General features: G+C 37.4%; 1 long non-coding RNA gene across 1 annotated transcript; it reads right to left on the bottom strand.

Annotated features, from left to right (window-relative positions):
* Positions 1 to 2,086: 2,086 nt before the first annotated feature.
* LOC107736980 (uncharacterized) lies at positions 2,087 to 14,762 on the bottom strand. The gene is made up of 3 exons (XR_001639754.1): positions 14,753 to 14,762; positions 10,557 to 10,563; positions 2,087 to 2,155 (listed from the first exon to the last, which is right to left on the bottom strand). It is a non-coding gene; the product is annotated as an uncharacterized LOC107736980 (long non-coding RNA).
* Between the last annotated feature and the right edge of the window lie 581 nt (positions 14,763 to 15,343).

Genomic DNA, 15,343 nt, shown 5'->3' with positions numbered 1-15,343 from the left:
GTCCTCCTTCTCGCCCTCCGCCGCTTAGTGGGAGTCTGAAGGATAAAGGTGGTGGGAAAATCCCTGCAAAAGGGTTCTGATTGGCCTGGTTTTACTGACTTCGTGTATATATATATATATATATATATATCCACCACTGTGCTGTAAAAGACTGATCTGTAGTTATCAGAAAAGTTTGTTTGCAGTTCTTGCGGTGCTGCTAAAGGTGGCACAAACAGATTTTAAGTTTAAAGGGGCAATTCGTTTTTTTCTCATGGGTGATAGCAGGTGTTGGATAACAATTTTTATTTGAAAGTGACCAAGTATGGTGACCCATACTCGGAATTTGTGCTCTGCATTTAACCCATCCAAGTGCACATACACAGTAGTGAACACATACCTGGAGCAGTGGGCAGCCAAATTGCTGCGGCACCCAGGGAGCATTTGGTGGTTCAGTGCCTTGCTCAAGGGTCATACCTCAGTCATGGTATTGAGGGTGGAAGACAGCGCTGGTATTCATGGGGGAGCCCCCACCAACAATTCCTGCCGGACCCGAGAGTCGAACCCACGACCTTTGGGTTATAAGTCAGACTCTCTATCCATTAGGCCACGACTTCAATGATTGCATTTAGATATACACAATATATATAAACAAAACTCCCTGTTGAAGAATTGCAATAAACATGTATTTGCATTAGCATATTTCAGGGGTGTGGACTCGAGTCACATGACTCGAGACTTGACTCGGACTCGAGTCCCAAATTTGATGACTTGCGACTCGACTTGACATATTTAAAGAAGACTTGAGACTCGACTTAGACTTTGACAGCAATGACTCAAGACTTGACTTGGACTTGAGCCCTGTGACTCGGAAAGACTTTATGAGCAGATCAAAGTCGTTATAGACGCGTCCCTGCAGCGTGCTTGCGCTTGACTGGCAATAAGCCAGAGACTGCGTTCAGGGGGTGCTGGATTTATAGGCTAGAATACATTAATGGAGTAATAGCATAACTTACGACAAAAGAACAGAGATTAAAAAAAAATAATAATAATTACATGATTCGTCTAGTAGCGATCTCCGCTCGTGAAAAGATGTATGCAGTACATGGATAATTGTGCGTGCATCTATTAATCATTTAGAGTCTAATATCATCCCATATGGACTTGTCTGTCTTGACTCGGGACTTGACTCGAGACTTGAATGCAAAGACTCGGGACTTACTTGTGACTTGCAAAACAATGACTTGGTCACACCTCTGGCATATTTGTGCATCTACAGCTGAATGTGTTTTATAATCAATAAAGAACGCACCTGTAGATTTGATGTTAATATTTACTTTTAATAAATGCATTACTAGAAAAAATTGCAGTGCTTCATTTTGTAGTAAAGTTTGAACTGTTTGCTTAAGATAATTTTGTGTTTGGATGGCTGGAGAAATTTGGATTGCATTGGAGAAAAGTGTCAAATCGATTGAGAAAAACTGTAATAAGCAATTAACAAAATAAATGCTGTCAATTCCATTAGAATTTCTGGTGTTTTCCATGTCATCATATGCCAAGATGTCATCATATGCCAAGTAATAAATGCTGCAGTTGTGATTTGATGAATATCATCTTTTTAACAGAATGTTTGATTAGAAGTATTTACAGCCTGTGTTCCAGTCAGTGTGTCACAATTTTCTTTTGAAAATCTCCTCTTTAAAGGTGCAGTAGGACATCTTGGAAAATGCTAACTTTAGCCTGATAGCACTGAAAGCGTATGTCCCGCCCTCCCTGAAAATCGCCATCCAAAGCCACGCCTCCTGAACGCATATAAGCTAGGGTGACCATACGTGCCATTTTCCCAGGACGCGTCCTGGCCAGGATTTCTATATTGCCTAAAATATCTAGGGTTTGGCTTTGTTCGCGTGTGCAGACCGATTGGTGTATGACATCGGTTCCTTGTGTTTTCGAAACGCTGTCGAGGTACTTTGAATCAAAGCAATATAGAAATCCTGGCCAGGACGCGTCCTGGGAAAATGGCACGTATGGTCACCCTAATATAAGCACACAGACCAGAGACAACATTACTACAAAACATCATATGTCATTAACCGGTGAGAAAACTGGCACTGTTTTGGTTCAGTTCTGGCTAAAAAGATCTGGACCAATTTTGGGCCGGCAAACACGAACTAATCTGGGCCACACTTTAGCTGTTGATATGGGCCAGATCCGCGCCAGAGGAAATTTGCTGACTGGGTCGCTCTCCGCGCTTCCGCTTGCAGCGGTCTGTCACGCCACATCACAGAGCGTCAAAACGGCATTTATGGATTTAATTTCCTAATAAAATATACATAATTTAAAAAATGAGACTTTGTTTCTTAACGAAAAGAACAAAACACAAACCTTACGATTACAGAATGTAATGTATAGTAATAATGTATAGTGAAGATTTATTCACGGCTATGAATTGAAACGGATTAAGTTCCGCACGTGCAGTGGTTAAAATGACACTGTATTTGTTCGGTACAATTTTCGGTACGAATAAGTGTACCATTACACCCCTAGAAAACATTAAAAACACCAAAACTGCACTTACCTGAATAAGAATGTGTCTGGGCAAAAAGGCTGTTGTTGTAGGGAGCTTTTTCATCATCTTCTTCTTTTTTAACGGCGATTGAAAGAGGAAGCAGAGCGGGAAATAACGGATATATTTTCAAAATTTCAGTAATCCACCAATAGGAATAAGGGAAGACACAAAGCAACCAATAGCATTGTTGAATGGGCTGAGATGTGGACTGCCACTGACCTGCCAGCAGTTTATATGTGTTTTTCCAAATAAAAGCCAAATCTTAACCATAAATTAACATATTCCATGGTGTGCCATAGCCAAGCCACATATGGCTCTCAGTTGTGTGCTATCATCTGGACCATATACCTCAAAAAAATTGTCATCCAAAAGCCCAAACGTTCTTGCTATCTGGGTGGAATCAGGCGCGGACTGGCCATCGGAAGAACCGGGACAATTCCCGGTGGCCTGGCAGCCGATTTGGCCCGCTATTTTAATATTATTATTGTATAATTGCCTGCCGAATGTACTAAAGCGATTATTTCCGAATTCGCCATTCGATAATTAAATCTCTAATAAATCATGAATCGGTTAGTCGTGACTGGCAATGCTTGGGCTCGCGCGTTCTCCGCGCCTCCGCCAAACGGTTTGGATGAGAGTAATCAATGCAAGAGAGAGAATGGAGTGGACTATCGAAGCGCACAGGTGGAGGAGAGAAGCAAAACTACTAATATTAAGCAGTGCAACTATTTTCAACACTGATTAAAATAATTAAAATTTTAAAATATTTTTTTATTGAGCAGCAAATCAGCATATTAGAATGATTTCTGAAGGATCATGTGACACTGAAGACTGGAGTGATGATACTGAAAATCCAGCTTTGATCACAGCAATAAATTACATTTTAAAATCTATTATAATAGAAAACAGTTATTTTAAATTCTAATAATATTTCAAAATATCACAGTTTTAACTGTGTTTTGATCAAATAAATGCAGCCTTGGTTGAGCATCTTTCAGACTTGAGACTTCTTTCCAAAGTATTAAAAAACTGTACAACCCCAAACCTTTGAATGATACACAAACACACACACACACATCTTAAACATCCTTATATGTTATTGACCCTAATAACATCAATAAGTAGTCCTTACCAATGTTTAAACCGATGTCCAAAGCTAGTGAATGTGTGATGTGTCCTTGTAGAATAACATGAGATAACCTGAGAACTCCTGTCAAATGTATTCATGATAAATGCCTCTGTCTATCTCAGCCAGGCATTGTTACTAACACCTGTACATTTTTCACTTGAATGACTCATTTATTCAAATGCTAGTCCCTATGGTGACAGAAAAATAAAACATGTTTGTTCCTGAACTTATGTGGCAGATTGGCAGTGATCACTGAGTAAGTGGGTGGATGAATGGGTTGGTTTGGTTGTTAAAGTCCACCTTTTTATCTGTTTAAATGCCATTGTTTTTAATGTATGGCATTTCAGAAAACAGTTCCTACACTCAGTTTTGTTTTAGCTTACTCTGACAGATCAGTCTAACAATGGGGAATACAATTATCACACAGATTAAAAATTCTTACTTGACATTACAATATCACCACAAGGGGGCAGGGCAATGCCACCAAACGTTTATTCTTGGAACTCTATGAAGCAAAGCCTTTACATCAGTAGGACCTTAAAAGTTGTACTAAAATTAAATAATAATAATAATAATAATAATAATAATAATAATAGCAGCATAAAGCTGATTCAAAACAACTCACTAAAATGCTAAAAAAAATTGCATGCAATTATCTGGTCCTGTCAGCTGAATTTCTACAGTTATCAAATGTCCTAAATGTAAAAAAAAAAAAAATGTATATATAGCAAAGACAAATACAGAAAAACATCTCAACAGAGGCCTTGCTAACACAACATGGTTTTGACTGGCACATTAACATAGACGATTGCTAGAGAGCCATGTGTTAACAACTGGCTGGCGGTGCAGCATTTTACAGTGTTACCCTGCTCGGCTTTCACCAAACTAAACTGAGAGACTGGGCCATAAAGTACAGCCTGTGTCTGATGTAAAAGGGGAAAGCGGCAGGTGCGACGAACACTGTAACCGTTCCTCTAATGACTCTGCTGAGTTATGGCTTTATTATAGCTGTTATTTTGCTGTATCCCCATCAAAACACGCAGGCCAAGCCACCTGCCTTATCAGCTGTCATATAAAAAGACAGATACGGACATTACAAGAGAATATTCAAGGAAGTGCAGCAGACACTGGCTGTTCAATACAGTATATGTGCTATTAAAAGCAAAAACAATAACTGAATGATCATTTTGTCCTGTTTATCTGATGGTGTACATGATTTGGTTTGGTTATATGTGTTTGACTTGAAAATTGTGACCCTGGACCACAAAACCATTCATAAGGGTCAATTTTGTGAAATTGAGATTTATACATCATCTGAAAGCTGAATAAATAAGCTTTCCATTGATGTATGGTTTGTTAGGACCATATTTTGGCCGAGATTCCAAATTTGAAAATCTGGAATCTGAGGTTGCAAAACAATCAAAATACTGAGAAAATCGCCTTTAAAGCTGTCCAAATGAAGTTCTGAGCAGTGCATATTACTAATCAAAAATTAAGTTTTGATATATTTACGGTAGGAAATGTACTAAATATCTTCATGGAACATGATCTTTACTTAATATCCTAATGATTTTTGGCATAAAAGAAAAATCGATAATTTTGACCCATACAATGTTTTTTTGGCTATTGATAAAAAATATACCCAAGCGACTGGTTTTGTGCTCCAGGGTCACAATTGTGTTTTTCTGGATCTCTTAGCATAGTGTTAGTGAATATTGAATAATATATGGAAAATGATCTCAGACATGACTCTTCTCTGTGGAATGGCATTTATGCCGGCAGAAATAAGGCTGGATATATTGGACTGATTCAGCAACCATGCACTGAAAATGCTTAGATCCACAGACATCAAACAACCAGTGCTCTTGTCTTGGAGTGCAATATGCATTAAGTCAGAAGATCCTTCTGCAAATAGTTTTTATCACACCCAGGCAAGCAATGATTTCAAGCCTTTCTGGTACTGCCTCATCAAACGTGTGGCTCTACGCAGACCATTTATATAAAGTGTTAATATAATGTTTCAAATGAAGAAAGTTAAATGCTCAATAATTATCACTGCTCTTTTATTCACACTAAACATCCAGATATTGCAGAGGTTTATAGTGTTTTCTTTATGTTCTCAATTTTGGTGTCACCTTCAATACTGAGCTTGCAACACCAGTACAAATTTGTCAATTTTAGGCATCATTTTATTTCCGTTTCTACTGCATCCAGAAGAGACTGCATTAAATATGTTTATATTCTGGTAAATCTCACATCATTTCATTGCATATAATTAAGAAGCTGGACAAAGGCAATTAGTCCAATTGGTTAAATTTTGTCCTTCATACTGAATTTGTGAAAGTGATGTTTGCTATGGGATTTTGACTTGGTATTCAGAGCACACTCAAGAACAATATAGACTAATGAACATCACGTAACGTATTTATCCAAACTGTCCCTGATCAGGCCGATTGAAAAAAAAAACACAAGTAGAGGGTGTTTCATGTCAAGTACAATATAGACACCCATTATTAAATGAATGGCCTGTATAGTATTGTAATTAAATATCAGTGAAGCTAGGTTTTGGGGTACAGGAACCATCCAAATGTATTTAGCACAGATTCGTTATGACTTTCAGTTTGTCTACTGAGTGCTGGCAGTTCAGACGGCAAAGAACACCGAAGGCCTTAGGTTGAAACTGTGAATAAGCTTTAGTGATGCCTTTTTCCTCCATGTTCCCAGAATGTGCTCATTAATCAATGGTCGAGCCCTTTTCAGTTCATGACACTCTGAGCATTAAGCAATGGTCCTGTGTTTACAGAGAGGGAGGTACCAGGATTTACACCCAAGCTTTAGTGCTTTTCAACACCTTTCGCACAAGCTCCTCTGCCTCTGCTCTCAGCAAACTGGAGTTACTGCTCCCACCTGCCAGGTACAAAGGAAATGTCTGCGCTTTTTATGACAGCAGGCTGATATTCTTGAAAGCAATGACTCACCAATACATCAATTATCAATTGATGGTATGTGAGTTCTTGATTCTGGGATAGTTATTTTGACTCTGTGGCTCATCAAGATGCTTCTGCTGAGATCGCTCTCATCTAAAAGTGTATAGTTTTTTAACTCAGTGTCTGTTGTCTGAGCTTAGAGTCTTTGCTAGACCTTACATCAGTGAACAACAGTGTTGGGGGTAACTCATTACAAGTAATGCGAGTTACGTAATCAGATTACTTTTTTGAAGTAACTAGTAAAGTAACGCATTACTTTTTTAATTTACAAGAAAATATCTGAGTTACTTTTTCAAAAAAGTAATGCCAGTTTGGAACAAAGTGCACATGTAGGTCAAATGAGAGCCCCACAATGAAGACTTTGAAGAAAAGAAAAAAAAATATCAAGTAGTTTTCCACAGACTATTATGACCTTATTTGTGCATTACATCTGTAGCACACCATTTCAGATTGCATCATAAATGTATGAGGAACATGTTAATGAATATAATAATCAAGTGCAATTATGGAAGATAACACAGTGAGATATGAACACAACTGATTGCCTACATTAGTTTGATTACAAATACACAACAACAAGAATACAGTAAGACATAGCATACAAAACTAAGCCCATGACATTTGAATAAGTAGATGCAGGGGACTTAAAAACAGGAACTTGGTAACACAGGTTCCACTGATTGCACTGTGTGTGGGTAGTTTTTCCTTGCGATTTGCGTTGTCGTTAAAGTATCTGGCCAGCCAATCAGGTGGTGAGAACACGGCTCAGATGAGCTTCGCTAGGTTGCTAATAAATGAACATAAACGGTCGTTTACAACCATCTCTTAAGTATCGCCCAAACAAATTAGCAGTCAAATAAGCTGTAACGTCTGTATTATACGTTAACGTAAAACGTTTTCAAAAACCATTAAGTGAAGACTTGGCCTGAGATGTAAATTTATTCCATTCAGTATTCTCTTTTTAAAAGGATCTGTCATAATTGTAACCATTGTAACCAGTGAAAAATAGTATTCATGAAATCAATATCTATTTCCATATTGCGTGCCTCTGATAATACAAGTTTAAGCCTTTGCAGATGGTGCTACAGGAAGAGGCCGTTGGTAGTGCTTTTCTTATAAGGGTTCATCTAAAAAAATGGACAATTTGAAATCTGCATAAGGCACGTTGTAAAAAAAAAACATCCATTAGACTTGCCTTCCGCTTTGCCTTATCATTGTGGTCAACAGCCAAATGTGTCCAATCTGATGGAGTTAAACTATGATATATGATTAAATGAATGGTTAGTAAACTGTTCAAATTTTAGCATGCTACATGAAATGTTTCAGGAACATTTTAGATTTTATAAAAACATAAAATGTCATCGATGGTTGAAACTGAACTCATGTTTTAAAGGGCATACTCACCTCTCCCTTGTGACATTCAAAGGTGTTTTTTTAGAGCATTTCCTAGTACTTGTGGTTTCATTTCATTGCTGAATTTAGCATATTGAAGCCCATGCATGCCTAACTAAAACCATCCTAGGGGTCAACGTCTGGCTGGTTAGCATGGTCTAATGAACCCCTGGTGGTAAATGGCATAACTACACCATACTGGTGGCTAAAAGCATCTTTCTCCACTGACAGCCCTTCAAAGATAACCATTTAAACTGGTGAAACAAAATGCATTTATTGTAGTATACCTTTAGTAAGAGACCTTGTTTTGGAGACATCATAAAAACATGAATTAGGTTTATATTTTTCTACTGCTGCTGATGTCATAGTTCAGGATCGGATAGTTCTGCTGAGTAATGTGTTATTTACAGATCAGATGATTAACTGAAGATAAAAAAAAATGATTTGGAACTGTGTACTCATGAGCAAAGATGCCAATCAGCAGGCTGTGCACTTCCTAGGGGTCAGGCATCATTTGAGCTACTGCCATTGAGATGAATGGGAGAGCTAGAAAGTTTCTGTTAGACCATCCTTTTTCCATTCAACCGCTTCATCTGGATGACATGTCCATACACGTGCCCGTACAGTTTTATATTATAGTATGTGAGAGCCAGTCACAAAATAATCTGTCCACCTCTGGTCAACACGGCATCAACACCCTCATTCTGCATTGCACAACATGGTAAATCTTCCAATACATCTCTAGAACCAATATAAATCGGGTATACCATTTACATAATTCATAAAAATGCAAGTATTTCTTTTATATGATCATTTCATCAGGGTCCTATAGAGTGAAGTTTAGTGCTGAAGTTACTGAGGCACAGCATTAGTGTGGAGAATATTCTTTCACTTTGATTTTCATCTTTAAAGGAAGCCAAACAATAAGGAATTTGTACCTTTACCATCTCATTGAATTGCTTTGTGAGATTAATGGGAATGTGGCTTGCCAGGTGCATTGCCATGGCATGGTTTAGATGTGGTTGCCTTAATCAGACATTGTTGTTCTTTCTATTGTTGCATCGCCTTGGATGTGTGTGAGCAGTTGCTAACGGGAATGTCTCTGGTAATTCAGATGCCCAATGTTCAGCCTCTTAATGTTACTGCAACACAAGAGATGCATGACTACCTTGATTCACCCAACAGATGTTCAGGACTCTTAAAGGATGTTGCTTTTGTTCAACACATGGCAGACTTCCAAGACACTATTTAGACTTCTGTGAATCCGTAAGTAATGCCGAACACCTGCAACCTTCCAATATCAGGGATTTACAGTTGGATTAATTGGTCATTAACACACCTGTATAGATGTGTGGCTTTTCTGGAACTTTTTGGTGGGTGTGTGAGCTTTCAAGCCTCCGCTGGGTCTGTAACTGGATTTGTAGGCCTAGTAATTGAATTGATGTGCAGATAACCAGCAAATAATAAGGCTGGTACAACATCTGCTAAAATTTTTCATTCATGTTCATGTTCAACACAGTACTATGTTTTGTGACAGCAACATTGTTCTTGATTTGAACTTTGGGCTCGAGTTTGTAAGAATCATTCAGAACATGGCTGATTACTAAATGTTTTGTCCCCTTTGTCCACCAATGACTTGTGATTGGATCACCTAAGGCTAATGTTCATACCAAGTGTAAATATGGCCATTGTGTGCTGCTGTGGTGTACTATGATACCTTAAAATATCAGTTACATTAGAATTAGCGCTTACTAGCACAGTTAGATTAATTCACATATGTTTAGGTCAGTTGTGGCTAAATGAAAAGTATATCTTCTCTCTCTCTCTGATGACTTTCAAATGTATGGCGACGCACTTGACAATTGATTAATGTGTCTTTAAGTGAATTTCCAAGGCCTAGCCCCAAGGGTCAAATTTTTCGCAATGACCCTCTGTTGGGGTGGTTGACTTTCTCAGGTTAAAATTATGTTTCTTTAAGAGGGGAAAATAATAGAGCTCCTTCCTAACAACACCTTGACAGCCCATTGACAGACTTACAATGAACTAGATCCACAGAGCGCAGGACAGAGGGAAAGAAAATAACGTCGCACACACTTGTCAGTCACAGAGCTGGTTTGCTTTGATAACTTTGTCTGACTTAATCTATTAAAAGACATGTTTGCAGATTAAAGAATACCAAAACACAGAGTATTTGCTTATCTCTTAGGCAATGTTTAAATGAATTAAATACACAAACTCTTTATGTATTTTATTTGTAAGCACAATAAAGAAAAATACACACAGTTAATATAGACCTTTGAAATATGTTGCTGTAAGACCTGTGGATGTGTATCTGAGATCAATTTAAAATCTTGATTTTTGTCTGTTCGAGTACTTTTTCAACTACATATAGAAGAATTTCACATGTCTTTTGGGTGTTGCATTTTGACATACTTCTCAACCCAACAACAGTCAAATTTAAATGAAACAACTACCATGTAAATCCTTTGAAGTCTAGGACAGGTTAACTGAGTTAAGAAATTATTACAAGGTGCAGTATTTAATATTGACAGCTAGCGGTTGAAATGGCTATTGCAGTTCAAATTCAAAATATTGGACTGAGTTGTTTCTCCCGTCCCCTTCTCCTCAGATTTGACACTCATGCAGTTTGCCAGATTGAGGACACATAGTAGGAGTCATCGCAATTGATTTGATGAGTTGATTTATTAATATGCCTCTTTTTAGGTCAGGTAGAATCTTCAATCTGTGACCTAGTTCCTTTGCTGGCTTCCATGGCTGCAATGCGCTGCATTTTCCGCCAACTGGCAACCTGCGGTGTCGAAATACTGTTGGGTAAACTGGTAGTAGGTGGACACACAGACCAAAACAAAAACAGACATTCTGACACGGAACACATGTTTCAGTGTAGAATAACTGGCTGTAGCATTGTTGATGTTGTTGCTTTGTTTTGTTTTTTGAAGAAACAAGTATGTGAACTTGCACACATGTTGTATTTTTATGCTTTACTACATTCAAAAAATTACATGCAGTACCTTTAAATCTAAATGTCTGGTATACAATATAAATTTAGTTGCTGGGGTTTGCTGTTATATGCATCTGTGTGCCAAGCATTGTGTGGTGCTGAGAGCAGCAGGCACTGAATCCTGCCAGCCATAACCCTGGAGAAATGGATTCATTGCTGGCTTTGTGACTGCATGTGTCATGGAAAGTTATGAGTGACTCTAGCTAACAGACACAATGACAGACGGAACAGACTGACACACATTGGAAGTAAAGCTTGGGACCCCTGGGAGATATTTTGACAGACGTACGGACTTCAAGTTTTAGGACTGAGGTTATTGGCTTGATTGCATCGATTAACTTCAATAATTTATAGATTAGAATAATGCAGCTCTGAGAAACTTAGAACTTAATTCAAAATGAATTAATTATTAATTAATATTTTTTTGTTTGTTTTAAAAAATTGCTGTAGAGCTTGACTGCTGGGATAGAGAATTTGGTCATGTCATTAGGTTCAATTGTGGGATGTGAATCTGTGATAGGGTGTAGCAGGTGGCTTAGAAAGCCCCACCAGAATCCCTGTGCCCAATTGTGTGCTGAATTGTGTTACTTAAAGGATATTACGACCAGATGGTAATTTGGAAGGAAAGTTAAGTTTCTAATCTTTCTAAAAATTTATATCCAACACAAGGGCACATGCTGAGCAGTGGAATGGATTCCACAAGCAAAGAAGAGCCTTCTGACGAACATGAGATTTCTGCAAAACAGAAAGAAAGATGATGCTAAAATTGCATATGGTTGTCAGAGTTGTCTGACAAAAGAAATTGACATAAAAGGATGACACATTTGCCACTGTCAGTATCATTGGAAGGTATTACTGATATTGTGAAGAATGTCATGACCTGCAAATGACTCACATGGTAAATGAAAACAAGACTGATGAAAAGTCTTTACTTGCATGATTGATTAGAGCAAAGTGACAGCGAGCTCATGCTTTTTCAGGGGTGGCCCATGGCTTTGAATTGCACAATGAACTTTTTACCCTCAGTCCTCTGTGTTAGACCTGCTCTCGTGAAGTTTTTTTTTTTTTTGACCAGACATAGGTATGGCAGCTCTCCACTTGAATATGTCATCATGTATGTGATTTGGGTCACATACTGTAGCAAACATATAAGAGTGTAATCATTAGTACTATTAAAATAAGGGAACAATGGAGTTGTGGACAGTGTTGAAAAAGGACATTATGCACCTTTATACGTTGAGTGAGCATCAGTCACAGTGCTGACTCACTTGGTCCCCTAACATGACCAAGTTGTTCTTTGTTTTTTTGTTTTGTTTTGTTTTGTTTTGTTTCGAAGAAAAGCTAAACTGAAAAAGCAAAACAACTGCAACAGAAATTGACCATCAATGATCACAAAGCATTTTCATAGTATGGACAGAGCAGCTTGCACATTTACTTCCTTGGGGAAAATAGTCATATAAGTTTTTAGTGTAATGAGAGGTAGATGAGTTTGATGAAGATTTATGATTTTGTTTATATATTTATTTGTTTGTTTTGGGGAGTTTCATTTAAACAAATCCACTTGGCTCAGAAATCTGAAGCAGCCATTATTTGAGTAGGCATGACACTTCTGTTCTAAACATAGACTCTGATAGCAGCATTTTACTTCATTTTTGATGAATTATAGCAAGGGTGCGTTGCTATCTTTACATACCTGCGCAATAGAAGTTGTCATGTTTAGCTTTTTCTGTTTTCGTGCTTTGTTGGAAACTGCTTTTGTCAGATTTCTCCAGACAAATGAAGGTAAATGTGATAGAACCTTTTTACCTGTTACCTCATACCGCCCTGTCAGCATGAATATGATTCATAATGGAACTGCACCTGCACTCATTGTGTCTATTCTGAGGTTGAAGAACCAGAGCAACATTACTTTGAAGTTCACTCTGGAGCATAAAGTGAAAACACAACAAGACCTGTTTAGTCATGTGAAAGTCATTCACTCATCCCGCTATTTGAAATAAACTGTATGCCTACTTGTACAAGAAATTAGGAAGATGTTTGTCCTCAGGCTTGTCTTGGATGTCTTGAAGTTGATTTGAAGATGCTGATCAAAGAGTAAAACGTGTTTCAAACTTGATTTGTAGTGGTTATTGTCATATTCAGTTATGTGTTAAATAAATAAATGGAAAATTATTTATTAAATACAATTCCCCACAATGTTTTATTAGATTAATTACATTTTGGAAAACAATAAGAAATCAACAAAAATGATCAGAAATGATATCCTTTTCTACCCCGGAAGTGATCTACAAAGTTATGCTTTGTTATAACAGTGGTTAAGTGTTTGGAGAGGAGCAGTAATTACAGTGTACTTACTGCCAATTTGAAAAATGATTTATAGGAGATGGCCTGTAATCTCTGTTTGATTTGATTTATACTTTAAATTTCCTGTTAAGCATTTTTTTTCCATTACAATATTTTTGTCTATTGAAATCTATATGTGTGGATATGCATCATATGGCTGCTCACCATAAAAAAAAGTGCAATATAAATGTAATTTTGTAAAATAATATTAATGTAGAATTATTATTATTATTAATAATAATAATAATACCTTGTGCTTTAATACTTTACTTACAGTATTTTTGTCTATTAAAATCCATATGTGTGGCTAGGTATCATATGGTCACTTACCATAAAAAAAAAAGAAATAAATAAAAAAAGCACAATATAAATGTAATTAAGTAAAATAATATTAATGCAAAATTATTATTTATTATTATTATTATTATTATTATTATATAAATATAATGAACCCATAAGAACAAGATTGGTCTGTCTGGTTCTGGTATATTTCCATACCAACAAATTGGTCTTGTGTTTGCTGAGTTATTGAGGATCTGTTGACAATTTCCTCTTCAACAAATTGTATTTGGACAACAGTATATTTCGCTGATGTCTTTTGCAGTGGTCGAGGCCAAGGTCAGTTTTATATTCTACTGAAATCATAAAATGACACTCGAGATAAACAGAATGTTTACCCTCCCCGTGTGAGCTGAGGCAGATATGTAAATTTAGCCTTATTCTTTCATCAAATTTGCATTTGCCCTCTTAACCAAACACTATAGGGCTCCAATTCAAACAACTTTAATGATGGCCGCCCCTTTACGAGCGATTTCTGTATCAGGAAAAGGGGAAGAGCAATTTAGATTGGAATGAATGGTGGAAAGCGTCTGAGCTATCGCCCACCAGCTGACAATAATTGGATCAACTTTGCAGAGAATTGGCTGGTCAAGGCCAAGGTCAGCTTTATATTCTACTGAAATCATAAAATGACACTCGAGATAAACAGAATGTTTACCCTCCCCGTGTGAGCTGAGGCAGATATGTAAATTTAGCCTTATTCCTTCATCAAATTTGCATTTGCCCTCTTAACCAAACACTATAGGGCTCCAATTCAAACAACTTTAATGATGGCCGCCCCTTTACGAGCGATTTCTGTATCAGGAAAAGGGGAAGAGCAATTTAGATTGGAATGAATGGAGAAAAGCACCCGAGCTATCGCCCACCAGCTGACAATAATTGGATCAACTATGCAGAGAATTGGCTTGTGTTTTGATGCTCTAGTGGCAGACTGGTGATCGCCTGCCTTTTTTGCCTATTTATCATTCGTCTTTTATCTACTGCTAGCAGACCTTTCCATGGTGCCATTCTGGGCCACGCTAATCAAACAACTTTTTAATAAGAGGGAACGGCAGCTCTACAGCCTGTGCAGGGATTCGCCACTCTCGCTCGCTGGGAATGTAGGGATGAATATCAATGAAGACTCTCTCTCTCACACACACACACACACACACACACAGTTATCTTGAAAGGTTTTGTTGTATTGATTTGCAGTTGATAATGTCTCTCCCTGTGATCAGATTCAAATTTCTACACATCCAGTGTGCACATGTGGAAAGATATATTAACGCCATCGGTACATAAGCGTGACACGTTTAATGGCACAAATTATGTTTCCTTATCATTTGGGAAATGTTACTAATTGTGATAGTAGACAAATAAAAGCTTTCAACCAAAGTTTGTTCAAAGTGGTAAAACATATGTCACGTCAAATTAAATGTATTTACAAAGTGCTTATACTTTGTCACATACTTGTAGTCACATTTAAAAGATTAGAGAAGGACAATAATGTAGATTATATTTTGTGACAATACAAGCCATCAAGCAGTTTTGACATATAGTATATATTGCTTTACTTGAGTATACTGTTTGCATGCAGATAA

Source organism: Sinocyclocheilus rhinocerous, unplaced genomic scaffold (assembly GCF_001515625.1).
Source record: "Sinocyclocheilus rhinocerous isolate Xijiao unplaced genomic scaffold, SAMN03320098_v1.1 scaffold794, whole genome shotgun sequence".
Classification (NCBI taxonomy): domain Eukaryota; kingdom Metazoa; phylum Chordata; class Actinopteri; order Cypriniformes; family Cyprinidae; genus Sinocyclocheilus; species Sinocyclocheilus rhinocerous.
This window is presented reverse-complemented; position numbering and strand designations above follow the sequence as displayed.